The sequence below is a fragment of the Sphaerodactylus townsendi genome, linkage group LG01, assembly GCF_021028975.2.
Source record: "Sphaerodactylus townsendi isolate TG3544 linkage group LG01, MPM_Stown_v2.3, whole genome shotgun sequence".
Lineage (NCBI taxonomy): Eukaryota > Metazoa > Chordata > Lepidosauria > Squamata > Sphaerodactylidae > Sphaerodactylus > Sphaerodactylus townsendi.
In genome coordinates, this window is record NC_059425.1 from 169711849 (window position 1) to 169739287 (window position 27439).

General features: G+C 43.8%; 1 protein-coding gene across 4 annotated transcripts in view; it reads left to right on the forward strand.

Annotated features, from left to right (window-relative positions):
* The window catches only part of KLHL29 (kelch like family member 29), a 577596-nt gene that overhangs the window by 56817 nt on the left and 493340 nt on the right, over positions 1-27439 (forward strand). For 2 of the 4 annotated variants that reach the window (XM_048499182.1, XM_048499188.1), the window contains exon 2: positions 22705-22786. The exons of the other annotated variants lie outside the window; for them this stretch is intronic. The gene's annotated coding sequence lies outside the window, so the exon portion shown is untranslated. The remainder of the gene's footprint in view (positions 1-22704; positions 22787-27439) is intronic. 4 annotated transcript variants of the gene reach the window in all.

The window sequence follows — 27439 nt, forward strand, 5'->3', positions numbered from 1 at the left end:
ACACAGCCCGGAAAACCCACCAGAACCAGTTCCATCCAGAGCTTTCTAGATAGTCAGATTGGCCGTAAATTCAGAGAAGGTTTCTATTTGTGTGAGGTTCGAGGGCAGTAGTGTGTAGGGTTTGTGGCAGGTACTTGTGAATCAGAACCAGACAGCTTAAAGCAGTTCAGAGATTTGAGTTTCACGGGGACTGGAAAGTAAAACCCCAAAACACTGAAGGCATTCATGTGCTTAATCTAGCTTTAGATAAGCTGGCCACTCTGTTGTTCTTTCTGCATCGTGTTGATAATGCTACAAGCATACGATAAATTTAGAAGGCCAGGAAGAAACAACTTTTTGTTGCATCGTTCAAAAAATAAATTATGTTTTTACCTGCGTGAGTTCGGTTTCTCCATCCCTGCTGCGGTGGCTGCTTTGTCGGAACAGCAGATTCTGTGTGTGTTTGTGTTCTTTGTTGCTGTTATTTTGAAAGCAGGATCTGACTTGCATACTCAGACAAGCAAATTGTCCAACCCTCCCAAGTACCATTCCAACTTTCTGATGTGGGCTTGTCAATATCCAGATGGCCCTTGGAGATCTCCCGGCATGAGCATTGATCTCCAGATGACACAGAGATCAGTTCTTTTGGAGAAAACAGCTGGTTTGGAAGGTAGAATCGATGACACTTTACTTTGCTGAACAACCTTTCCGTGTTCCACCCTCAAATCTCTAGGAATTTCCTAGTGTAGAGTTAGCAACCCTGTGCTGTTGAGGGAGTCGCATGTTTGAGAGATCCTGCATCTTTGATAAGAAACGGCCCTACCTGTGGGAGGCTTGCATAAACTTTGCCTTGCCTGTACGTGTGATTTATAAATGACAATTTAGCATGCTGTGCTTTCAGGCCCCAAATGGATGTACATTATTAACAGTTTCCCTGACCTCTTAAACCTCCAGTTACACGAGACTTAAAAATTGCAGGGTTCAGTTGACTAAATTAACTTTTGCTGATCCAAGAGATTAAATGCTGTTGTACATTTTTTCGGTACAACCAGCTGCTGCAATTTTTTTCTTTCAGAGAAAAGCTTGTGAACAAGCAAGGTTTAGGGAATGCATTCTCTAAGGAGCTAAGTGATTAGCTAATTCTTAAGTCTCTCTCTTTCCTTGCTCCTATCAAGATAAATTTGTGGATGAAAATGATAGGATAGAACTCTTGATTGTATGGAATAGATTGTTGTTTGAACTACAACAGAGGAATACCCTTAATGTAGTTCTTCTTTAAAAAATATAAAATTCAAAATAGGTCACAGTGCCTTCATTGAATCTATTTTCGATAGTATAATTTTCTCTTTCTAGAGTTTAATTCACGTGGTGGCTCTGATTAACATCCCATTCCATGGTGTGGTGGTAAAGAATGGTAGAGGACTCTCTTGTTCTAACAGCGTAGTCCTAAACAGAGGCTCATTCCGCACATGCAGAATAATGCACTTTCAAACTGCTTTCAATGCTCTTTGAAGCTGTGCGGAATGGCAAAATCCACTTGCAAACAGTTGTGAAAGTGGTTTGAAAATGCATTATTTTGTGTGTGCGGAAGGGGCCTGAGTTATATCTTTCCTAAGCTCATTGACTTTAGTACACTTGAAAGGGCGTAACTCAGCTTAGGATGGCCTTCCAAGTCACTTATTTAGGCTCTGGGTACATCTGTTAATGACACTGAAAGAATGAAGAATGTTAATTTATCTGTTTTTGCAGTTAATGGTAAATTCCAACAGTTGTACGCCATAAACGTTGCTGTCCTTAGACTGCAGCTCTGCAGTTCGCCGAGGCCTAGTTTGAATGATGGAGGCAGAATTGGGGTGATGGGCTGAAAAGTAGCACTACTCCTATGATTGTTTATGATAAGAGACAGCTCAGAAATTTTAATTGCTTTTCAACCTAGTGGGCGCTGATTCTGTCCAATGCTTATGACTGGGTTATGACATAGAGGTGTATTATAAATTAAGCAGAGGTCAGCACAGATAATTTGTGTTGTCTCTTTGTGGGTGCGTGGGAGGTCTCTCAAAGTGACAGTTGATTAGTAGGAGCCCTTCACTTTTATGCGGTAAAGTGTCCATTACCTGTTGAGGAACAGAGCTTCTTAAACAACAGATTGAATTAGGAAATGGATTGTCTTGAACAATAGCAATGTGCAAAGTCCCTTTTATAATTGCTGAAGTTACTGAATAATGTAGGACTCTGTGAAGCACTTCTTTCCAGAATATTAAACATTCATGTTAACTTGAAAAATAAAGCTATGCACTTTTATTCATCCATCAGAGATGCAATGCATTAAATATATATCTGTTCCGCATTATCCCATTATCTTGGCTATGATTAGCAAGGCTGCTTAGTGGAGAGTACCTGTGATTCGGGTACAACTCTAAGTATTTTTAGGCATCTCCTGTCTTCAGTAATGAAAGGGGTGGAGAGCAGGACTTTGTGCCCATTTGCATTCAAAATTCGATCTCAGACCTAGACAGGCCCCCTTTCTCAGTCCCCTCTAAAATAGGAATCATAGTTTATACATAAGATGAATAAACAAACTGTGAAAAACATTATTGGAAACTGTGTCCTGCACATTATTTGAACATGCAAAAAAAAAGAAAGGTTTTGTTCTTCTTTGCAATGGAGCCTGTAACTCCTTAAGAGCTGATCTTAGTAAGACTTACTAAGACTTAGTAAGTAATTGGTGAAGAAGCCTTCACAGTTCTAGGTTTGAAGACCATCTTAAAGAACAACATCGCCTTCAGTAAATCAGTGGCTCATGTCCTTATGTCTTCAAGGTTGCAACTTTTTATAATTCTCAAGTATTCCTCATGTATTCTGATGGCTTTTGGAACCCTTCAGTGCAAAAGGCTTTGTCATAAACCCTGATCCAGTATAGGTTTGTTTTGAAATTAGGCCTGACTGTGTTTTGATGGCATTTTTCTGCAAGTAAGATAGTAAACATTTATTATTGTTAATTATTTTATTTGGCTTGTATGTTGCCCTTCCTCTCGTGGACTCAGGGTGGCTTCCATCATTCAAAAACCTATAAAAATTACTCCTATTCAACCGTTTCTTATTTAGGTGCTTTAAGAACCAGAAACCTGAGCTCTTTTCAGGCTTGAACAGAACAGTTGGTAGCAAAGATTAAAATCTAATAGGAACTTGGCCGGATCCAGTAGTTCCGAAGGTGAGGACAATGCCTATGATAATCGAACCTGACAATTTCAATATTTCAGTCCTTGTAAATACCTGAAGGTTAAATGGATTAACTGGGTTAAATGGTTCCCACTCTAAGGCCCTTTCCGCACAGGCCATTTACAGTGGCCCAGGGATGGCAAAAACGCCATCCCTGGGCAGCTGTTCGCACAGCAGCAGCGCTGTCCTGCACAGCCCTGAGTGGCATGAAGGCGCTGCTTTCCACCTCCCTTCCTGAGGGAGGTTTTTGGAAAGTGCCGCCTTCCCTTTGCCGCCGCTTTCCTCCAGGGGTCAGGGGGCAGCGTGGGTGGGTCTCAGCAGCCCTCCAGACCGACGCTGGAGGACGAGGTGAGTGGGGGGGGGGGTGCAGAAGAGGCGGCTCCATTAGGAAGGTTGAGAACCACTGCTCTAGCTATACCCAACTCTGTATGGGGAGTTCCCAGAGGTTTGCTGAGCATTTTTCACAGACACTAATTAATAGATAAACCTAAAGCTGTGTGATCAAGAATTTCTTTAAGTAGGTTATTTTAAATTGGAAAATGGAGAACAGACATATACTATTTTCAAATTTAAAGGAACATGAAGAAAACTGCTGTCCCAAAGAGAACAATACATGCCAGGAGCCATTACACAACAGAAAGTTATGCTGTCCGTGAAAAGTCAGAATCAGTTTTGCTTGTTTGCAGCTTGTTAATGTCCAACTCTGCCCATACCTAGATGGCCCATGCTAGCCCAGTCTTATCAGATCTTGGAATCTAAGTGGGGTTGGCCCTGGTTAGCACTTGGATGGGACACTATCAGGTCCAGGCTTGCTATGGAGAGGCAGGTAATGGCAAACCACCTCTGTTTGTATCTTGCCTTGAAAACCCCATGGGTGTGCCATAAGTCAGCCACAACTTGATGGCACTTTCCAACACCAATATTCAGTTTAATACAGCACTATACATTCAGACCATCACATTTCTATCTAGTTCCTTATCCCTTCCCTAATCAGACACCTAGTTAGCTAATATTTCTAAGTAGAGAATGGCAATTCCTGTCCTGATAATTCAGTGTTTCTCATAGTAGCATGAGCACCACCTTCTATTCTGGGTCAGTTAACAAATAATTTATGGATTATTTACACTACTAATTCTAGAAACATACTATGTTTGCATAAGTGGGCAGCAATTTTTCTCCCATCCCCTTCGAGGTTAAGGCACAATACATTAGCCAGATAATTTTCTCAAAACTGTCATGGCAACTACTTCTAGATGACTGCTCAGAAATTAGAGGGAAAAATTAGCTGCTCTTATTTTTCTTAAAATTTCCCAACAAACACTGAATGGAAATTGATGTTGTGATAGATGTAAAGCATAAAACACAGGTTTGTATGACATATTTAGATAGGAAATTAGATACTAGTAAGTTTGTGGCTGTTTTAGAGCTTTCCCAAAGCTTTCATGCTGCTGCCAACACTTTTGACATTATTGCAAACTATGTATTTCCAAGAGTCTTAAAATCACACTGTATGCAGGAAACTCTGGATTCATCTGAAAAGTTTAAGAATTTTAATGGAATGATGTTTAACTCTTAAACAATGGGTAGGGTGGGAGGTCCACAATATCCCTCAGTCATACATAGTCTCACACAACTTCAACCCATGAAGCTGACGTACACTTCATCAAGCAGTTGGTCTATAAAGGTCAGTATTCCCTACTCTGACAGGCAGCAACTATCCAGAGTTTCAACTAGAGATCTGTTTGTATTACCTGCTACCGAATTCGTTTAACTGGAGATGCTGAGGACTGAGCCTGACTATCTGTATACAAAACAGTTGCTCTGCCCCTGAACCTTAGCACTGCTTTTGATTAAGTACTATGGGCAGAGATCTGGGAGAAAATATTTTCATGTAAGGATAATGTTATGGTAGTAGAGTGGTCAACTGGGCAGGAGGGAGGTGGGAAACTAACACAGTCTAGCCCCATGTCTTTAAATATAGGTTTGGTGGTGGTGAGAAATTGGAAAAAAGTGAAGCTAATTGCTACAGCTTCTGGCTTTCATACTGGTATGCCTGATTCTGATCTGTAGTTTGTTTGTTTGTTTACTCACTCACTCACTCACTCACTCACTCACTTATTTATTTATTTCTGCGACTTCTATACCATCCACCCCCAGAGTGCTCTGGAAACGGATGAAAATCATTTAGTTCAGCCAGACTCCTAATGACTAATTTCATGGCCTCTCCATCATTAATAATTATGAGGAAAAGACTGCTTGGCTGCCTTGTCCAGCTACAGGTGAAGGAGGAGTCTGGCTGAACTAGTTTCCTTGCAGACTCGAGAAACTCGCTCAAACTAGTTATTGGCTCAGCTGCCCAAACTTGCAAAACATGCTGGTAAAGGCAAGGGACAGCTCCCCCCATCCCCTTGACTAGTAGCATAGTTTTGCTTCTGGGGAACTAAGGTGCAAGTTCAAGATGTGGTAGAAAGGATATTAACTCAGAGGCCTCATGTGGTGGCCCTCAGCCCTCTCTTGTAAAGGTACCACCCCCCCATTAATAGAATTTTGCGTGCTCTGCATCGTGCCACATTATATTGTGCTGGAGCCAGTGCCAAACATTCACTTATACTACCCTGTTTCCCCTAATATAAGACATCCCCGAAAAATAAGACATAGTAGAGGTTTTGCTGAAGTGCGAAATATAAGGCATCCCCCAAAAGTAAGACATAGCAAAGTTTTTGTTTGGAAGCATGCCCGACGAACAGAACACAGGAAAAATAAGACATCCCCTGAAAATAAGACATAGCACATCTTTGGGAGCAAAAATTAATGTAAGACACTGTCTTATATTCGGGGAAACACAGTAGAATTCTTGCAAAAGTGGAATGCTAGAGAAAGACTGTGGTGGCCACTTGTGGTAACTCAAACTTATTGTTTTCCTACGTGTGTTTTGCTTGTGCAAGACATTGTGCAACCAGATTTGTGTCATTATAATATATTGAGAGGGAAGCACTAGGTATTAGAAGCAGGGCTGTGTATGCAGAACTAAGGTATGCCTCTTTATGTTTGTGCATGCTCATCACTGAATCCAAGCCACTGTTTGTTCCAAATCTTATTTTAACAGAGCAGCCTTTTTTTGCAAACAGCTAAGCTTCCCCACAAATATTGTCAACAAAAGCAACACACTGTCAAGATAGCTCTATAATGTTTATATCATCTAAATTTTTCTTAAGAATTTACAACTAAAGAACAATAAGATGACTTGATGGAAAGCAATGGGGGAAGAGTTTTTTTTAAAAAAAAGAAAACAAATCAAAACCAAAAATCAGTATAGTACTTTATACACTGGGAAGCACTGGCATCTGGCAACAATTGCAAATAGTTTTCTTCAGTGTCTGAAATGTATATGCAGATCTAATCTAGGCCCCTTCCGCACACACAAAATAATGCGTTTTCAAACCACTTTCACAACTGTTTGCAAGTGGATTTTGCCATTCCGCATAGCTTCAAAGAGCACTGAAAGCAGTTTGAAAGTGCATTATTCTGCATGTGCGGAATGAGCCTAAGGATCAGAATAATATTGATTGCTTATTTTATTTATAAATATAAGAAAACGTTCCTTTTTGAGAAACAAATTGCAGTTTGACAGTGGCAGAAACAAAGCGGGGAATCCATGACATCATGGCATTTCTTCACACAATGAAATGGAGATTGACAGCTTCCTGAACTGAAGGAAATCCATTTGTTACAACATCCTGATCAGGTGTTTTAAGATTCTGCAGTTTGTTCCTTTCCTACAAATCTAGAATTCTAAGGACCAAACTTCACAATCCATTTTTTGACAACTCTGGTCTGGGTTCCTTGAACCTGGCTTATGTTCCACACAGTCATATATAACTTTGGAGCTGCAAGCAGAGTACTTCAAGCATGCAGTACCAGTTACCCAAAGAAGTGCATGCTGCAACCCATTTCAGAGCCAAAGCAAACTTCCAACAAGTTTCAAAATGACATTCCCTCAAGCTGCTGTGTGGCTTTTGGAGAAGCCAGTTGAGATTGGGAGACCTGGACCTGTTTGGCTCTAAAACCTGGTCTAGAAAAGGATGAGGGAGTAATGAAATGACTGAACAGTCTGTACCACTTCAAACTGCAGCAGGGGAGAGTCTACACTGTTCACAGCTCCCCTATATTAACCAAGCTCCATAAATGGAAACGAACAGCATGTGAAAACCTTAGCTAAATTCCTTCCCCTGATGTGCTAATTCTTAATTTGCAGGAAGTTTCTACAAGGGAGAGTATAAAAATGTGACTCCTCAACTACAGTCTGAAATGGTACGGTTCATTCTCTAGGGTGGTTACGGCCATCTTGTCGGGTTGTTCTTCTTTACCACTTGCTAGTGAGGCAGGAAGAGCTTTTTGGTCATATCCTGTTGGCGCCAAAATTGCCCCAGTATCTTCCTGCCTCGCTAGTGAGTGCAACAACTTCGACAGGCTCCTGAAAATTTTTGTCAGAGCACGCCTTTTCTTCACAAGAGCTTTCATTTTTGTTTCCTTTTCTTCGCTTCATCTTCGCGATTGCTGATTCGTGAGTCTCCCGCGTCGTTGATTCTTCGTTTCCCCTCCTCTTGCCGCGCTCGTCTGGGAGCATGGCCACGGCCCCTTTCTCCCCCCCGGGAGGGATTCTGCCGCTCCGCCGCGGAGAACACCAGGGCGGCGGCCAGGGCATCCCGCTCGCCCCCGCGGAGCCGGGGAACCGAGCGGGCGGAGCGGATCACCCCCTCAGCCGGCCAACGGGCCCGCGAGCGCGACGCCTCCCGATCTCCGGGAGAAGGAAGAGGGAGGCGCGCGAGTTCAGCCGGCCCGTGTACGGGCCACCGAGAACTCCCTGCCGACGGCCGCGGCAGAGAAAAAAGCACGGGAAGGAGGGGACCCGCCGAAGCGGCGCCACGGATCCAATGCAGCGCTTGCCCAGCAGGGCGCCAGGGCCTCAGCGGCCTTCTACCCTGATCGCGCCTCAGAGAGAGGCCTTTCCCTGCCGAGCAGGCAGGAGGTGGCAGTTCCCGGCCCATCTAGCCTACAGGAAGAAATCCCCAACGACTGGAGTCGCTTCTCTCCCCACCAGCTTGTCACCTTGATGCGGTCCTCCATTAGGGAGGAAGTTTCTCAACAGATCCCCCCCTCTAGTTCCAGCAGGGATAAATCCCGCCGCAGGGCCAGGGCCCGATCCAGGTCCCCTCGCCCCCATAGAGCAGATAGGGACTGGTTGGCACTGACCTATGGCTCCGACATTAGCGACGTCAGTGAGGGGGAACTAGGTTCCGATTCTGATCACTTCTCAGACAACGACACCCCTATCCCCAAATTCGGGGACCAGACTCACCGGCTATTTAAGATAGAGCAGCTGCCAGTCCTACTGGCCAAAACCATCTCCGCCTTAGCTCTGCATGATTCAGCAGAGGCAGAGGACCCTAATTCCACGCAACCGTCTAAGCCCATTAAGGGTTGCCCAGAGGGCCTCACAAACATTTTCCCTGCGGAGGATGAGGTTTCCCACTTTTTCCCTCTCCCACAATATTTTGAGCGAAAATTTAGAAAGGAGTGGATTAATCCAGCCAATAATAAGGGCTTCCCTCCACTATTCAAAAAGCTGTATTTGGCCCCTGACCACCTCCACAGCCTTGTCAAGACCCCGCTGGTGGATGGCCCCATTTCCGCCCTCCATTCAGGAGGCCTAGTCCACAGGGACGGTGAGGGAAACATTAAGGACCCCATAGATAGGAAGGCCGAATCCAACCTCCGCAGAGTACACGAGGGATCACCTATGGCCGCTAGAATACTAGCACCTTCAGCCACAGTAGCCAGAGCCGCTCTGGTCTGGCTCCAGCGACTTCTCACCATCATCCCCCCCCAGGACCAGGGGGTCAGAGAGGGCGTGGAAAGAGTCATCATGGCAGTTTCCTTCCTGGCCGACTCCACCTTCGACGCTTTTCTCACCTTGTCTCGCATCATGGCCACAGCTGCGGTGACTCGGCGCCTCATCTGGCTCAAGCCGTGGCAGGCCGACACCCTGTCTAAGACGGTGGTTGCCAGCTACGATTACCAAGCGGGCATTCTATTCGGTTCCGAGCTGGACAAGGTCTTAATTGAGACCAAGGACCACAAGAAGGCCATGCCGCGGTCAGTGAGGCCAGACAAGCCCCGATTTTCTCACTGGGAGGTGAGGCAAAGGCAAAACTCTGAGTGTAGCTTGCATGGAGTGCATTTATCTTGGTTCTGATCAGCAACTGGAAGCTTCAGGGTTCAGACTCAGCCTAAAGAAGGTGTGGTAGTTACAGCAACAGGATCTTCTTGCCTACAGCAGACTGGTCAGTTATCTTGGAGGGAACTTCTCCTGTGGGTAACTGTCCTAAAGGGTCATTGGTGCCCAGGAGCAAGCCTTCCTTTCGGTCCTTTCGACCTTCCTTTCGTCCCCAGCGAGACAACCGGCGGCCTACCTGGCAGGGCCAGAGCTCCTTCCGGAAGAGACAGGACTTCCGCGGTCCACCGAGCGGAGGGAAGTCCTTTCACCCTGATTCGTCTCAGGGAAACAAAGCCTGACTACTCAAAGGAGCAAATCGGAGGCCGTCTCCTACACTTCCAGCACCTGTGGCTACCCCCCTTTGCAGATCAATGGATCCAAGAGATCGTTTCCTCCGGCTACTCCTTAGAGTTCCACTGCTGGCCACGGGACCGCTTCCTCCCATCACCCATCAGTGCAAAGCCAGAGAAGGCAGCAATACTGCGCCAGGCGATTGCTCACCTGACGTCCATCCGAGCCATCGAGCCAGTGCCCGTGGAGGAAGTCTCAACGGGAGTCTACTCCCACTTTTTTACTGTCCCCAAAAAGAACGGGGACACCAGAGCCATCCTGAACCTCCGCCATGTGAATCGCTTCCTCTGCAAATTTCGCTTTCGGATGGAGACTCTCAGGTCGACAGTTGCAGCTATCCAACAGGGGGATTTCCTCACATCTCTCGACCTGAGGGACGCCTACCTGCACATTCCCATCAATCCTGCGCACTATCGTTTCCTACGCTTTGCCCTGGGGGACCGCCACTTCCAGTACGTCGCCCTTCCATTTGGGCTTGCCACCGCCCCCCGGGTCTTTACGAAAGTGCTGGTAGCTCCGATTGCCCTTCTTCGCAGCCAGGGGATCCACGTCCACCCCTACCTGGACGATCTCCTGATAAGGTCAAGGTCCAGAGAGCTTGCGACCAGGGATGTCCGCACAGTCCAGCGGACCTTGTCAGAGCACGGGTTTGTCATCAACCTGGACAAGAGTTCCCTGAGGCCCTCCCAGAGGATGGAGCATCTAGGTGCAATGATAGATACGGCAACCTGCACCCTCTTCGTGCCTCCAGCAAAGATAGAGAAAATTCAAACAGTGTGCCACAGGTTGCTACGGGCTCGCACCACCACCCTGCTTCAACTTGCCAGCCTGCTGGGCCTTCTGATGTCCACTATCGACCTCATACAATGGGGCAGGCTTCACGCGCGCCCACTCCAGTCTCTTCTGCGGCCCCACGCGATCTCCATCATCCACCGGAGGGACCGAGTACTTCCCATTCCTCCCTCAGTACGCTGCAGCCTCCGCTGGTGGACGTCTCCCAGCCACCTAAAGGGAGGGAAGACCTTTGCGCCTCAAGGCCAGATACACCTCTTCTCGGACGCAAGCCTCACAGGGTGGGGAGCAAAGCTAGGAAGGCATTTCGCTCAGGGCCTCTGGTCTCCTCGTCTGGCGTCTCTGCCCATCAACGTACTCGAGGTAAGGGCCATACTGCTGGGCCTCCGATCCTTCCGGAGTCGGCTCCTGAGGAGGCACGTAGTAGTCCACACGGACAATATCTCCGCAAAGTGCTACATAAACCACCAGGGGGGTCTCGGTCCTCCCAACTGCACAGAGAGGCCTTTCAGGTTCTCACCTGGGCGGAGGCCAACCTAGCATCCCTGAGAGCGGAACACATCCAGGGCTCCCTGAACATCGAGGCAGATTGGCTAAGCCGCACCAGCATTTCCAACGCAGAGTGGAAGCTAAATCCCACGGTGTTCCGTCTGATTGCGGAAGAATTCGGAGAGCCGGTGATCGATCTATTCGCCAACCATCTCAACACTCAGACCCCCAAATTCATGGCGCGCTTCTTCCATCCACAGGCAACTGCAGTCGATGCCCTATCAGCTCGGTGGCCCCCGGGACTTCTCTATGCCTTCCCCCCCTTCCTCTCCTCCACAGGTTGCTCAGAAGGATCCAGGAGCAGAAGAGGCAGATCATCCTCGTGGCTCCCAACTGGCCACGGCGGTCGTGGTACTCCGTCCTCCAGCAGCTTTCCATGGTCCCGCCGCTTCTTCTCCCGGTCACCCCGGATCTCCTGTCCCAGGGACCGTTACTTCATCCGGACCCAGGGTGGCTCAGGCTGACCGCGTGGCTCTTGAGCGGAGAGGTCTAAGGGACAGGGGCTACTCAGAGGCAGTCGTGGACACCATGATCGCAGCTAGGCGGAGATCGACAATCGGTATTTACAACTCGTCTTGGAAGGCCTTCGCCAGATGGTGCAGGAGGAAGCAGGTTGATCCAGAGAGTCCGACCATCGCCTCCATTCTCGCCTTCCTGCAGGACGGCTTCGTGGCGGGTCTCCGATGTTCCACCCTTCGACGTCAACTGGCGGCGCTTGCCACTGTTCTTCCTCCTATAGGGTCGCTCTCCGTCACCAGACATCCAGATGTCCTGCAGTTCCTCAAGGGTGTGCAGCAGTCCCAGGCTCCGGTGGTCCATCGTTTTCCCTCCTGGCGCTTACACGCGGTCTTGGACGCGCTCACCAAGTCACCCTTTGAGCCGGTCCAATCGATCCACCTTCGATGGTTGCGTATGAAGCTCCTCTTTTTGGTAGCCATTACCTCCGCCAGGCGGGTGTCTGAGCTCAGGGCGCTGTCTGCAAACCCTAACCTTTGCCAATTTTTTCCGGACAGAGTAGTACTCAGGCCAGACCCGTCCTTCAAGCCTAAGGTGGCTTCCAGCTTCCATTTAGGTCAGGAGTTAGTACTGCCCAACTTCTGTCCCAAGCCGTCTCACCCTAGAGAGAGGCTTTGGCATTGTCTAGATGTACGCAGGGCTCTTAAAGCCTTCCTCATACGTACTGAGGAAATCAGAAGGTCTGAGTCCCTCTTTATCAACATAGTTCCCCCCCGGCTGGGGGAGGCCATGTCCTCTGCTGCCATTAGCTCTAACATCAGAGCTTGCATCATAGAGGCACACAAGGCAAGCAATCTACCTGTGCCTAGTGGGATCACGGCCCATTCCACTCGGAGCGCAGCAGCAAATGCTGCACTCTACAAGCACGTCCCGTTAGAACAGATCTGTAGGGCGGCTACATGGGCCTCTCCCTCCTCTTTCGTCAGACACTACAGGCTGACCTCCCTGGATGCAGTCCAGGCATCCTTCGGCAGAAGGGTCCTGGAGCATATTATTGGAGATTAACGGAACCCACCCTCTTGGGGGTACTGCTTGGGGAGTCCCGACAAGATGGCCGTAACCACCCTAGAGAACGACCCATTGGATACTCACCATGAAGGGGTGTTCTCTTGGGTGGTGAAGGCCATCTTGGCCCTCCCTGTTCTCGTTCTCCTCTGATAATATGCTCCTGGTAATTCTAAATTTCTAGTTTGTTTATTATAGTCAGTTTTTTGGTCCTCCCTGTTGGAGATTTTTTGACTTTTTCCGTGTTTTGACCATTGTTCCAGTTGACTTTTCAGCAGCGGGGCATGCTGCCCCTGTTCCTTTCTGGATTGTTTCTACTTACTGCAGCTCGGCTCGTCAGATACTGGGGCAATTTTGGCGCCAACAGGATATGACCAAAAAGCTCTTCCTGCCTCACTAGCAAGTGGTAAAGAAGAACAACCCGACAAGATGGCCTTCACCACCCAAGAGAAGACCCCTTCACGGTGAGTATCCAATGGGTCGTTCTATGTTATTTCAGTCTGTTGCATTCATAGACTAGACCTAAGTTGCAGTTGAACTCTGTTTTTATTGTCCCAGACTGTGGTCAAGAAACAAATCATAAGTGTGTTAAGACATCTGATTTGGATGTCACCACAAATTTCTTCAGACCAAGTTGGATTCAGCCTCAGTTCTTGGACTTACTGACTTGCCACATAGATTTGTCTTAAATCATGCCCTTTTTCATGGTTTTGGTTGACTTTATGAAGTTGTGTTCTTTACTCAAGTTGCTTTGAGTCAGATTTGCTTTTTGCAATGGATTCTGGGTTTGACAGTGATGTAGATTTTCTGGTTATTATATACTGGCTGGATTATCTGATTTTGCATTTGCTTGGCATGCAGCACGCATGTTTTGTTTTGGGTGATTCTTGGGTTGTACACTGAAATGGATTCTTCAATTATACTCCTTTTTTCAATTTTTCTCTATAAGAATCAATGGAAGATGGCTGGGGGAACCTTGTTCAGGGAGTAGGTAGAGTTGGATCTCTTAGCCCAATCCTCTTGAAATTTGGGGAGTTATTTAAAGGACAGGCACCAACAATTCTGGTGCAATTTTGGTGCCAGTAGCTTTAAAAACGGCTCTTACAACCTGCCAGAAAGATTAGTCACAGAAAATAATGGAGCTGAAAAATATCAGTATTCGGGGGGTGGGGAATGGGAACCTGAATCTGTATACCAAACTGATACATGGAACCTGGGAATACCAATATTTTCCCACTTCCTGATATCCGGATTTGAAAAAAAAAATTGGAGTTGCAGATCCCACAGTGCAAACTATATTTCTCTCTGTTAAAATAAATAGTTTTATTTAACTGAGATATATGAGTAGAAAAGAGAGACTTTAGGAAACAAGACCCTAGACCTTGAACTCAATCTTTGTTCCAATACAAGGGTTACATGGATCTCTTTCATTATTCTTTTTCTGAATGTTTTAAAATTCTGAGCAATTCTGTTTATTCAAGGTGAATCACTACTGAACTGCCAATACTATGCATTTTTGTGTTCCTTTGAATTGAATTGAATTTCTGGGAACTCATACATATGTGCTAAACACATAAAGACACAAGAAATACCAGGAAAAGTTAACAGATTTTATCATGAGCACACTGTTAATTCCATTTCCAAGGTCACAGGCAAGATGTTTAGTAGTCATTCCTATCCCACCTTACATTAAGTAACCACAGAATAAATTACCTCTGTGATTAAGTGTTTCACACCATAGGAGCAGCATGGCCACAAGAGTCTTTTGATCAAGCACAGAGTCAATCTAAGTTACCCTCGGATAGGTTCTATGAAGACACAATGTACGCACATTAACCTGAATGACAGAGAACGAGTCTTTCCAGCAATTTGGCTTGCTTTATTTCCACCCTAGCTTTTTCCACCTCATTTGAGCGAGCAAGTACATATTTTAAATCATGATGAGAGACTCCAATTTTCACATCTTTGTGGATGCAGTGTCAAATATATTTGTAATGGGTTCATCTATTATCTGTCGCTATTGAGGAAACTAGGTGAGAAAATAATGGTTACTGGTACATTAGGTGGAATCCATGCCTGATGAAAATGATCACAGTGTTAATGGAGTTAAGGATTTAGTTTGTTTGTTTGTTCAATCCATGCTGGCCATCTAGGTTCATAATTGCATCTCATATGCAGGAAACAGTTTAAAGAGCCACGTCCGTTTTGGAAACATAGTTCTTTCTTTTATTTTTAAGAACCGAGAAGTCTGATGGAAGTGCTTAGATGACTGCATTGTAAAGCTTTATTGGCAGTAAAGGTTAGTTTATGAAACCACCAGACAAAGACAGAAAATATGAGCAATAAAAAAATATTGCCATGTAAAAGGACACAGATGACCTTCACAGATTCTCAGCCTGTTCTAGAACTGCTTATTATGTTCGAGAGAGGATGCTGGTTCCTCAAGGCTATTTCAACTTAGTGCTCAGGAAACAAGTTCTCAACTGGTGAATAGGCATCATTTGCAGGGTTAGGTAGAAACTGAATCCACAGCCATCCTGCAATGACTCATCATTTACTGTCTTAATCTTTTTTAAAAAATGCCTTTATTTGTATGGTTTCATCAAAACATATATACATACATAACTTGATATCCTTCTCTTAATACATTCTATTGCAACAGTTATCAGTTAACTATGATAAGTTTTTAACTAAAAACTTTACAACTAACATCTCTATTACAACTAAGACCAGTGGTGAAGCCACCAGAAGGCGGGGGGTACGCGACGCACTTGGCGCACCATTTCTAGTCATGTGGGGCGGGGAAAAATCCCCCCTCCCGCGGCCCCCCACAGCGCCTCCCTTGCGGCACACCACCCCACTTACTTTTAGGAATTGAGCAGGCCAGAAGCCTGCCTGCGTTGCCTGGGCCTGGTGGGAACTACATTTCCCAGGGGCTTCTGGGAAATGTAGTTTCCACCAGGCAAAGGCAAACGCAGGTAGGCTTCCGGCCTTCTTCTCCGGCCTGCTCCTTTCCTAAAAGTAATTGGGGTGGGGTGCATGGGGGGCGCTGTGGGGGGGGGGGGCAAAAGTCAGAGTTTGCACCGGGCGCACTCTGGTCTAGCTACGGCTCTGACTAAGACAACTAAAGCATACACATACACATTTGACTTCCCCTTAGACTCATACCCTTACTTTCCATTTTACATTATTATTTCTGGAGAATCAAGTTTTTCTTGACTTTACCTTACTTCAAATAGTTACTTTTCCATTTCCCTTTTATCTTATTTTTTCCCCTCCTTTGCTCTCCTTTTTTATTCACCTGTATCCTCTTTATATTGATTCTATACTGTTTATTCTTATATCTTACATTTATCTTTGATGAAATTCTTCCAAGGTGTCCATTTCTTTATTTTTGAGTTCTCTTTCTTTATAACATCATATACATTCTGTTGCATAATATTGTCTGTTTGGCTAAATTCCTGTCTTAATCGTTTTTTAATACTCTGTCAAACTTAAGAATAGAAGAAAAATCTTGATCGTTATTTCCCATTAAACCACTATTTACTATAAAAATGATTAAATGTTCAAATCTCTCTAAGTTTTCCATTCTATGAAACACTATTCCATGTTTTGACATTTCTTTTGAATTCTGAGGTGGGGTTTTTTTTGTTTTTTTGCAAAACTTGATTTTAATAAAACTTGTATTTCTTTGAACCTGTTAAACCAATTATGTTTCCAAGGTTGCAAGTTAGATTTCTGGACCTTGACAAATGTTAACCGGGCTGTTAGCAACAAAGATTTATATAGTAATATTCTCAAGATACCGATAGTATATAATTTAGCCAAATAATTTCAGTTGTATCTTGCATCTTGAGACCAAAACCCACAACCATTTCCCATAAACATTTTGCCTTTATGCAGTACCATGATATCTGTGGAAAGTCAGTTCTAACTTAACTATAGAACCAACTATTACTAATGTAATTTTTATAGATTCTAGCAAGTCTCACTGGTGTTAAATGCCACTGGTGTAACAGTTTAAATATATTTTCTTTAAAGCATACACTAAAAGGAGAAGGTGGGCCATATGATACTAAAAAGACCAAAACTTTGGGTTTATATTGTAGCCTATTATATCATAGCCACCATTTAAATCATGATTTCCTCCATTTCTTAATATGTCTCAGGTCACATTACTATTTATCTCTATTAAGAAAAAGAAAAAAAAATTGTCCAAGTATTAGTATTTTTGTCTAAGATACAACATACTAATTTACTTATTTTATCTGGCAACCTACAACTTTCTCATATGCAGCTTTTTCATAATAAAGCTTTTCATATGTAGATATTGAACCGGTGGGATACTAGCAGTCAGATGATGATACACATTAAGAATCACTATTGCCTCCATTTATCTTGGTATTGATGCCAATCAATTCTTGGTATTTTTTATCCCAAGTATAATCCAGTAATAATCTCTGCCATTTTTCCCCATCACATTGTGAAAAATACTGGAGAATTTCATAGAAGAAAAATCAACTTTTGGTAACGCTTTCTCTACCAATCACAGAAGGTTAACGTTGAAGAAGACCCAAAATTACATCTTATTTTTAACATTACAATAATTGGATCAAAATTATTCCAACAGAGTTTAAACTTGTTGATACATAAATTCTCATTTTTTTGAAAAAAATGTTATCCTTGTAAGAAACCTTTTGCAACCTACTCTCCTTTTTAGGGTGGATCCTACATTATACTCTATCAAGGTCCCTCCCTTCCACTGGTGGGATTCAAATAATTTAACAACCGCAGTTAGTGGGATTCAAATAATTTAACAACTGGTTGTTTACAAGCACCATTTTAACAACCGGTTCTGCCGAAGTGGTGCGAACCGGCTGAATCCCACCATTGCTCCCTTCCCCAAACTCTGCACTCCCTAGGCTCCCCCTCAACCCAGAGTTGCCAACTCTAGCTGGATATGTGAATTTGGTAACCCATCCTATAAATCTGGGTTGATTCCCAAGAACTAAGTGGAAGGAAAGAAGCCACAAGCACTGATAGAAGAATTTGGTAATTTCTCTGGAAGGTAGGAATGGTGGCAGTTCTCGTACTTCCACTTGTGCAAGCATCTTTGAATGTAGCTCTCTTTCACACACTGAGCACTGAGCAGAAGACATCTTTTTGTGCACCAGACTTTGTGTTCACCCCTTAGTATTGCCCTTTAAATCTTGATCCCTTGATTTTGGGTTTTTATGGCTACAAAAGTGTGGAGAGATTTCTCATTTTCTGTGTGTGTGTTTATTAAACAAAATATAACTGAGCATATTCCCAGCTACGAAAGCCTTATTTTTACAAAGCCTTATTATCTTCTCCAGAAAATGAGGTTGATATGGAGAGCCTTAGATAAAGTCAGTTTATATTTCTGCTGAAACAACTCTTTTTATATAAACTAGCCATTAAATGTACAATAAATGTTTTTATTGTGTCTCTGCACATTCTCTTGTATGGAAATACTTAAAAAAAACAGCATGTGTACTTCACACTTAATTGCTGATGTTTTTTTCTCATGCTCTCCAGATCCTCGTCAGGGTGGTCTAATATTTTTACTGAAGTTGGGTATTCAGATGGTAAGCTGCAGACAGTTTTGTGTGATGGAAAAAAAAGAGGCTTAAACTTGGATAGAATTCATCATTCTGTGACCATATGTATTCTGTGGCAGAGAAACCCAAATTATTTGGAGCTTTTTCTCAATAAAAAACTCCAGTTTTGCCCTTGAATTATTCATCCCCCCCCCCTCCCCCCCAACTTGGCATGCTTTTTTCTGGACTGTGCAGAAATTCTTCACTAGTGCTTGGAATACTACATGGGGATGGAGAGACATTTCTGCCCCTTCTACATTTGTAAAATGAGATGGGGCAGAATTATATACACACTGTATGTATGTAGTGCTTCTTAGTATTTTTTGTTCTGACATTCGTAACCATCTGAGCAAGCCTATGATCCTGTTGTTTCTCTCCCCCCTCCCCCTTTACTCGTTCTTAATATTTGGAGGCAAGAAATATTCTTGGTCCTAATTTAAGGTTTCTTTTGGGGTTTGTGGTGTGGGTGTGTTGTTGTTTTTTCTTTTAATGTACAGAATAGTTTTCTGTGTGCCTGAAACCTCAGCTTAGTCTGTGGCTGGTTTTCTGCTGTCAAGTTTGACATGAAACACCCACTTCACTGTGATTCTTGTCCAGTTAGATCTCCGGGAAAAGCAGATGGTGAGAGAACCATTCGCAGCGTTAGATTTGAGCCCAGTAGCACCTTAGAGAGTAACCAGATTTTCAGGGCATAAGCTTTCAAGTGTCAGATATACACTGTCAAGGATTAATCTAGTATATTCTTTCCTTTTTACTTCTGTTTTTTTGTGACTGAATCTGACCAAAGAGGATTCCAAAGGTTTTTGTCCTTGAAGTATTACAAAACTTCCACAAGAAAGAAGAGACTCTGAAAATTAACAAACCTCGGCTACCAGTACTTAAAAAATGGACTAATAACCCCACCCGCAATACAATGCACTCAACCACACCTTTGCATAGCAAGTTCCACCCAAACACTTACTGATTGGTTCCCCACCCTGGGACATGGACAATATACCCCACTAAACTTTCCTTTCTCACTAGACACAATGTGAAACAGACTTTTCTCTGTGATACACCTCTGAAGATGCCAGCCACAGATGCAGGCGAAACGTTAGGAACAAGATCTACCAGACCACAACCCGGAAAACCCACCACAACCAGTATTACAAAACCAATTAAGCAAGTTTGGTCCTCTGGAACTTCATTTTAAAATAGCTTCTCCTTATTGAGAGTACCACTAGCACTTTTTATTGTAATAGTTTGTCGTAGTTACAATAGACAAAGTATTTATGGTTACATTGGAGGTTAATTGAATCTCCCATATGGCCTTTTGAGGATCTGCACACCTGAATGTAGGTGTTGTGATAGAGCACTTTTATCGAAATGAGATATATATCAGTAGTAGTTGGTCCTGGTTTTTGATACAGGCATTCTCTCGTTTGTATGACCAAGACACCATGTTGTAAAACTGGGCAGTAGAATATGTGGAGAAATCTCACAGGAACACTGACTGCCTTGAAGGAAAAACTCTTCCTGAGCAAAGCTCTTGCATGGAGAAAAAGTATGGAAATGACATGTGCCTATGACAGTTTTTAATGCCAGTGGTTGAATTCTGCAAACCATGTCTGCACACACAGTAGCCTTTGTGCAGGCTTTAAAATTAAACTTTGTAGACTGCTCGTATTAAAACTCTAAAACTGCTCGATCCAGACTTTGTGTTTTGTGTGCTGCAAGAAATAAAATAGCACAATTTTTTTTTATCAGGTCAGTGCTGAGATGGAAGTTCTGTAGGTTACACTAGATCTTGTGCAGTTGCGAAGTACATTTTTATTTTTGCTCACACTTTGCCAGATCTAACCCTAGATGTATTTACTGTCTGAACATACGCAGTTCACTATTCCTATGCTTGCAGTGAAATACACAGCTTGTATAATTGTACGTGTGAGGATTTCTCTTTTCGCTTCCAACGCAGGTAGGTTTTTAAGTGGAGGTTAAAAGGCCATCAGACAACAATGCTGAATCTGTGAACTTAGGCAGATCATGAGAGAGAGAGAGGGTAGGAAGGGTTGATCAGTGCTTGGCTCTCATGGCCCTTTCTTATAACCCTAGGGCCATGGTGAACCTTTGGCACTCCAGATGTTATAGACTACAATTCCCATCAGCCCCTGCCAGCATGGCCGATTGGTGTCAAATGGCATGGCATAGGTGTCAAACTCGTGGCCCTCCAGATGTTATGGACTACAGTTCCCATCATGATGGGAACTGTAGTCCATAACATCTGGAGGGCCACGAGTTTGACACGTGTGCCCTAGGCTGCCGATCACCACTTTGATGTCAGGAGGCAATTTTCCTCCAGGCCAGATTGACCAGGAATCCTGGAGCAGTTTTTGCCATCTTCTGGGCATGGAGCAAGGATCCCTGGGAGTGGGGAGGTATTTGTGCATTTCCTGCATTGTGCGGGGAGTTGGACTGGATGACCCTAGAGGCCCCTTCCAGATCTATGTTCTATGGCCAATTATGCAGGAAGTCCCCGCAGCGTGTTGGCAACTGAACCCCGGTGCGGCAAACTTCCTTGCACTGGCGTACATGGAAGCTGCCACGTGCCTACTGCTCTTGCTCTCTGCTTTCCCTGTGGAAAGCAAGAGCACTTCAGGTGCATACCTGGTGCCATGGCAGGGCAGAGGGTAGGTAAGATTCCCCTGTCCATAATCAGCCAATGATTTCTAAGTGGGGAAAGCATAAGCATGAAACAGCATAAGCATGAAACGGCACTACATTTCTAGAAATGAACTTAGCTACTTGTTTACCTTTGCAGCACCCTCCCTCCCCTCTCTGTTCTTTCCAAAGTCTTTCTTACCCTGACTGAAATGCAATGTACTCAAAATACAAAATCAATATGTGGTGTTACATTCACTTTAAAAGAAAAAAAATCATATGGATTCTTTGGTAATGACCTCAGTTCATTTTGTCGGAATGGATGTTACCTTCTGTCACAAGGATTATTTTCACATTTATTAAATCGGGGTGGGGGAGGAGCAGGAATATAAAGCAATCTTGGCACAAAGTATTCTAAAAGTATAGATTAATTTTGTTCCTTGGTCATGCTTTGCCAAGAATAAAGACTACTTCCTGTGATTTCTCTAGTTGCCTCCTTTTGCTTCTCTCCTGTAGGAGACTCAAAGGGGCTTACAAGCTCCTTTCCCTTCCCCCTCACAACAAAAACCCTGTGAGGTGGGTGGGCTGAGAAATCTCTGAAGAACTGTGACTAGGTCAAGATCACCCAGCTGGCGTGTGTTGGAGTGCACAGGCTAATCTAGTTCACCAGATAATTCTCCACAACTCCAGTGGCAAGAGTGGAGAATCAAACCCGGTTCTCCAGATTAGAGTGCACTTGCTGTTAACCACTACACCACGCTGACTCTCTTTAAAAGAAAAACTTTCATTATTGATATCTTTTGTAATAGATGCTGTTTTGAGGGTGACCTAGTGCATTAGAAACAAACCTATTCGCTCTGGAATATGGGGTGCTAAAAGTTGTCTTGCAATATTTTGGCCTGCAGCTGAAGAGCTACATGTTTAAAGATCTGCCAGTAACATTAACATGGCTTGTGTTTGGAAAACCTAACATGTTGACTTGGCTTCCCTGATGCTCTGGTTTTTCTGCATATAAAGGGTGGGTGGTTGTTTTTTCTTTCATTGGTGGATATTTCAAGCACCCAACTGCCAACCTCCAACCCTCCAAAGAGACCCTAACTGTTTACTTAACTAAATCCGTTCAAAGCTGTAGTGATAGTTTAACCTGGTAGAAGCTTGAAGTTATTTGTTTTTCACTCTTGTGGCAGCTCTTTGTGCTTCTTGAAGAAGAGATCAAAAGTTCTTTAAATAATTGGTGCATGAAACTTGAGTCCTCATAATTATTTTTATTCTTGTCCCTTGAGAAGTTAAGAGTCACCGGAAAAGATAGTAATGCTAGGAAAAGTTGAAGGCATGTTTTTGAATGTTGGTTTTGTTGCATTCTTTGGTGAGTCTTAATAAAATAACATAAAAAATCCTCCCCCCCCCCAAGGAAAAGTTGAAGGCTGCAGAGAAAAAAGAGGTTGATTGACTCATTCAAGGAAACCACAGTTCTCAACTTGCAAGCCCTGAGCACAGTTGCTAAGGGTCTCCATAAGTCAGAAGTGATTTGATAGCACTTAACAGACACACCCCCGCCTTCTTTTTTAAAGACTCCTTTCTCTTTGCCTCCTGCCCTTCTGAACCAGTAATTTGCAGTGGAGGCCTATGTAGAATTATAACCCTCCTAAGACCTTTTACTGAAAACATTCAAGTGTAATTCTTTTTAGGATTGCACTGTTCTCATTATTTTATCTTCTTGTAAGAAACTTACCTATTTTTCTTTTCTTTTATTTCTAGGTGTTCTTCTTCAGTGTAATGACTTGGAGTCCTTTGGTTACATTGCAAGACATTGAATTATATATTGATTCTGGAAACTAAGGTGGGTTTAAACATATTTAACAGTCTCTTTTTTCTTTTTTTTGTAAAAGTTCTAGTGAACTCAGGCCAGCTTTTAAATTGGTGACTTCGTTCTCTTCTCAAAGCCAGTGTTCATAACCACTACTAGTTTAAAAAAAAAGGAGGGGGGGTCTTTTGAATGTAAGAAGGACTCCCCTTTTGATAGGTAAGCTGTTCACCTAAATGTTTTGCTGCATATTTGGAGTAATTTAAACCATTGTCTAAATTCACATACCATTGACTTTTGTTGTATTTTTATTCTTGTCCCATGAGAAGATGTAGTCATTTTTGCAGTGGCTGTGAAGTGCTAGACATTCTGTTGCAACTAGGTGTGCAGAACAGTCCTAAGGAGGGAGGTAGTTGAGGCTAGCAAGCAAAAAGTGAGGTTGCCTCTTTCTCCATGCAAGTGGCATTTGCAGCTCAATGGGCTACGCCACTGATTTTGCTGGCTTAAGTTGGCACCAGCGAAAAGGGGTGGGGGATTTCTGGCCTGAAAGGGCTTAGGAAGCTGACTAAAGCTGACTCTGCCCCCAGGAACACCCCTCTTTAACGCTAGTGTGGACACCTGCCCCAGAGGAGCACTGGCGCCACAGTAGCATTGGCACCGGGCATTGCGCTGCCGTGTATCTCCCTAGCACCAACCCAGTACCCATGCGCTGGACCATATGCCCCATAAATGGCATTTATGCCACTGCTGAGGTCACATCACTTCCTTAGCGCCCCCGCCTCCCTAGGATTTTACTGTTAGCCTAGAATATATATTGCTTCTTTTGTACAGTTTAAAATATGCAGTTAGTCTTTTCTGGAATAGTTACCATTGATTTCCTTTCCCTGTAAAGGGGAGAGAAATGCTCTTCAATAAACAGCTTTATTTTTCAAGCATGTTAAGTACCTTCACAGTTTACAGTGTGCTTGCTATGACTGCCTCTGTAAAAGAAACCTGGCATAATAAGCTCAGAGATGTTGAGCTCTTCTAGAAACCTCTGGCATTCCTAACATTGCTTAGAAAGCGTAACCAAGACAAAAATTGTGGTTTTTCTCCAGTGTCGAGGTCAACTCCATTTTCAGCCTTGTTTTCTACTAACACAAACGTTGCAGCCTACAGTAGAGAACTTGGTTGCTATTGACTGCAGGAAGGAATACCTCAGTTGTAACTCCGTTATACTGTAATGACTTCTGGTGATTGGCAAAGATTTTATTTGTGCGAGGTGGAAGGAAAATTACCCCAGTTCCTTTCTGTGCCTTTATTTAAAATGGAATTCTGTGACACACATTGATCCTCTAGTCACCTCTGCTTATCTACTACTGAAAATGGATATGGATCATGTCCTGGAATGTGCCTGTTTTTGATTCCTAATAACTACCGTGTTTCCCCGAATATAAGACAGTGTCTTATATTAATTTTTGCTCCCAAAGATGTGCTATGTCTTATTTTTAGGGGATGTCTTATTTTTCCTGTGTTCTGTTCGTCGGGCATGCTTCCAAACAAAAACTTTGCTATGTCTTACTTTCGGGGGATGCCTTATATTTCACACTTCAGCAAAACCTCTACTATGTCTTATTTTTCGGGGATGTCTTATATTAGGGGAAACAGGGTATTCCTGAAACACATCCCAAACTTAAGAAAAGATGAGAGAGATTCATTTTAGTGTGTTTTCATCTCCTTTCCCCTCTTTTCCTTAAATAAAGTACAAGTACCTGTTTATTGACTCATGAATCTTATTGTATAGTGTGTATATGTATAGAATGACTGTAGTTTTGAAAGTGGATACTTGTGCCGATGAAATATAGAATAACGGGCTCTCTTTTATATAGAAATATAGAACAATGGACTCTCCTTTTCTGTAGCAGACTTTAATTTCTATGGCCGTTTCCGCATGGGCCAAAAACGGCGGCCTGGGGGTGGTAAAAACGCCGCCCCCAGGCCGCCGTTCGCACAGGCGGCGCTGCTGAAACGCAGCAGCGCCGACCTGGCTGCCCTTCCCCTCCCTCAGGGTGGCCTCAGGCCGTCCTAAAAAACAACCCTTTAAAGGGTTGTTTTTGAGGGAACAGCGTCTTCCCGGCGGCGCGGTGCGAACAGCACCGCCGGGAACACGCTGTTTCCCCTTCCCTGTCCCACTTATCTCTCGCTGTCGTCGCCCTGCTGGCCTCCTAAGTCCCTCCCTCACTGTCCTCCGACCCCTGGAGGTCGGAGGGCAGCGTGGGCGGGGCTTAGGCGGCCAGCAGGACGACGACAGCGAGAGCTAAGTGGGACAGGGAAGGGGGAAGAGGCGGCTCCATGCGGAGCCGCCTCTCCTGCGGCGGCCTCTGCTGGGCCAGCTCGCTTCAAGACGCTGCTATGTGCCAATCGGAGTCCTTTTCCCACCCCCACGCCGGCAGAATTCTTTAATGCCGGCGTGGAGGGCGCATAGAGGGCCCACATCGGAAACGGGCCTCATGTGTTTAGGGAAATCCTGCGTAGTGTAGAATAGGAGCAAACAAGTGTTAGGAAACGGGGCTCTGCATTTGGCTTGTAAACAAAATAGTTTTATTTTTTATTATTTGACAATACATTAAAATAGTTATAGCTGTAACCTTGGGGAAGTTATGCAGGACAGAATCCCCTAGAAGTAGTTAGTCATATATTGTTCCATGGATCAGAAAGGTTATGAAAAGCACATTGAAAGGAACTTTTAATCGAGGAGTCCTTTCCTTTGGGCATTATATCTTAGCAAGATGCTTGGAGATTGTTGCAAAAAAGCTTCCAGATTTGAAAAATGAAGTGCCTGCTTTTCAATTTCCACTTTGTATTCTTGGATAGTTCATACAACATCCTTTCTCTCTCTTTTTTTATTTGGTTGGGACGCATGTTATCTTTATCTTCTTGAAAGCTACTTCTTTTAAAAATTAGATTAAAGAGTTTCCAATACCTTGCAACAAAATTAGATGCTTTTATCTAAATTACTTGTAAAAATCTAAATTGCTTCTTAAAAATCAAAGTTGAGATACAGTAGGGTTGCTAGGATGCCTTGATCTTATACAGTCACGCTTTGGGACTCGAAGCAGATCTTGAGAACAGATGTTAGGAGCACCATCATTATTTACAAATGTAACTTCCTTTTTCAAAAGTTGCTGAGAATAACAATGAGTGGAACAGAAGCTTTCAAGAACTTAATGGTGCTATGATTTTAGACTTTCTCAAACCTTTAAAAAGTCATTTCCCCCTCCTCCCCATAAAACCTGTAATGTTAATAACCACTCTCCCCCATAAATCTTTGTTTAAGAAAATAACTCTTTCTTTTCAGAGCTCTTTGATGTGCTGCCCCTACTGTAAGGTGCCATTTTCAGATCATCAACAAGAGGTTCTTGTTTATTACCTTCTTGTACAGGCATTTTGCCAAGCTGTTTTCTGGGTTAATCTTAAAAAACATGACACATTTAACCATAAATGATGCCCTGGGGTGGGGGGGGGGGAGGTAATATATAGAAGCCCTGTTGTCCTCAGTAGGGTTCAAGGTTTTATCTTTGTCCTTGCCCCATTGTTCTCAATAAGGCTTGAGCGCTGATTTATCTGTAACATTTTTGTCAAAGGACTACAGTGATGTGGGGATTATTGGGTAATGTCTAATGCTTTTCCTTTAAAAGATCATCAGTACTTCTCGGTGTTCAGTATTTATGTATTTTCTTAGCAACTTGCTGTTTTGTTTTAGTCTGGTTTCCTTCACGACACTCCTACAACTGTTCCATGTAGACAGAGGAAGAATTGTCTTGCCTGTATCTCAAAGGATGTTGGTAGAAGTGGTGGTAATTTAATGCTAATATTACAGGTGTTAAAAAGGCATACCAATTTTTTCTGAGTAACATATCCCTTGAGAAGATCACAGCTGCAGTAGCTGTGCTGTGGGAGGAAGAAAAGAAGCAGGGCAGGGATTTAAGTTCTCGGGCAAAACCACCTGTCAATTCAAAAGCCAGTTCAAAAGCCAGCTGTCTTGCTGGCATCCAAGGTAAGTAGAACTTCTCACAGGCATTATCAAGATGGGCAGGTATAGCAAGAACTCTGAGAACCGTTGATCCCATAAGACCCAGAACAGAGCCTTCTTCAGGAGGTAGGACCTACAGTTGTCGAAGTGGTCTGAAATCTGCAGGATCCCTGTCCTTCAAAGTGTCACATGGAAGTTTGGTGCAGAGAAAAATCCCCAGACACCCAGCCATGCACTGCATTTTCTGAGCTATGCTGCTGCAAAAACCAATGAGGTACCACAGAAGACCACAAGGTCTCAACAGCAAATGTCATGTATGGAAATTATGTACAAGCTCAGTTGAAGTGGTATTGCACAATTAAAGTGATATCATACGTTTCAATTCTTAGATTCTAATTCATGTATTAAGTTTCTGTCCACAGTGTTTATAAATAACAAGTACCTAATAATTAAATTAAATCCAGATGGACATTAATGCATGTACATAGACCAGTCCCAGGTAAACAATTTAAGTCACAGTTCCACGTGGTCAACAATTCATGCATCCAATAGTTGTTACTAAGTCCAGTTTTATATATCTGGAAAAAAGGTTTAGTCAAAGTAGACTGTTGACTCCAAGAAATTACAGGAATCCAGTGAAATCCTGTTTTGAAGTTAATCTTTGCCTGTGTAACAGT